The sequence below is a fragment of the Aplysia californica genome, unplaced genomic scaffold (assembly GCF_000002075.1).
Source record: "Aplysia californica isolate F4 #8 unplaced genomic scaffold, AplCal3.0 scaffold01229, whole genome shotgun sequence".
In the NCBI taxonomy this organism is placed as follows: Eukaryota; Metazoa; Mollusca; class Gastropoda; order Aplysiida; family Aplysiidae; genus Aplysia; species Aplysia californica.
In genome coordinates this window covers 124,203-125,410 of record NW_004798499.1, presented here as the reverse complement: position 1 = coordinate 125,410, position 1,208 = coordinate 124,203, and the positions used below count along the sequence as shown (strand labels likewise).

General features: G+C 41.2%; 1 protein-coding gene across 1 annotated transcript in view; it reads right to left on the bottom strand.

Annotated features, from left to right (window-relative positions):
* LOC100861462 (nitric oxide synthase 1 adaptor) overlaps positions 1–804 on the bottom strand; it is a gene marked incomplete at its 3' end in the record, with an annotated part of 23,951 nt that extends 23,147 nt beyond the window's left edge. The window contains 1 exon segment of the mRNA XM_013090336.2: positions 521–804.
* Between the last annotated feature and the right edge of the window lie 404 nt (positions 805–1,208).

The window sequence follows — 1,208 nt, the reverse complement described above, 5'->3', positions numbered from 1 at the left end:
GTGTGTACGTGTGTGTGTGTGTGTTTATGTGTCTACCTTGCCCTCTGATCTGTATTATTATTCACACTTCTACGTTTTTAAATATAATATTTCAGTCTTAAAAGACAGACTGAAAAACTTTTTTTTCATTTTTAGTGGAGACATAACTTCAAAACTTGTTAAACATTTTTTCTCTGTTTAAAAACGACGCATTCCCTTATATTCAAGAACTTCATTCGAAAGATAAAAATATAGTCCTTAATATCTTAGACCTTTACTCAAAAGGAGTATTTATATATACTTTGAAACTTTGCTCCTGACGAATGATAATAATATTTCTTTCCATTCTGGAACTTTACTCAAAAGAATTTTACTTTAAATCCGAGAACTTTACTCAAAATATTATACTATATAACTTTACTCAGAAGACGTTTATTCCAGAACTTTACTTAATTTTTCTTCATGTTCTGAAATTTACCGAACAGATATTCTGATTAGATCTACATTTTTCTGCGGGTCTTCTAACACACAAAAAACTCACAAAGTCCAGCAAGTTGTAGCAGGCTAAAATCCCCGAAGAGCTGTGTCGAAAAAACACACAGCACTTGGCGAAGAATAGAAAGAGGAATTGATGGAGGAGTGAGTTGAATGAAGAAGAAAATTCCTCCCTCCTCTTTTTTCTCTCTCTCTCCCGTTTTTCTCCCAGTTTTACACCTTCCACTACTACTACTACTGTAGTGGCACCACCGATTTCGCTTTGGCCACTGGCTTTGGCCCACGCCGCGCTTCTGTCAGCTACAACTGAACGCTTCCCACAGACACACGTTTTTTCCTTCGCACTCACACACGCAGGCGCGTGCGTTTAGCGGGACGGGGCGTGAGGGCGCGCGTGAGTGAGTGAGTGAGGGAGGGAGTGAGTAAGGGACGAAAGGAGGGAGGGATTTGGTGAGGGAGAGAGAGACGGATGGAAGGAAGGATGGATGGATGGAAGGAAGACCGTGTTTTGTGTAGATTTGTGTGTGTGTATTACCGTAAACGTGAGTACGAAGTGTGTGTGTTTGGGGGGGGGGGATAAGGGTAGACATGGAATGGACGGAAAGAAGGGGAAGAATGGGTGAGAAACTAGAGACGGAAAGAGAGACGGAGAGAGAGAGGGAAAGAGAGAGAGAGTGACAGAGAGAGATTGTAGAAGAGAGAGAAAGTGAGAGAGAGAGAGAGAAAGAAAAAGG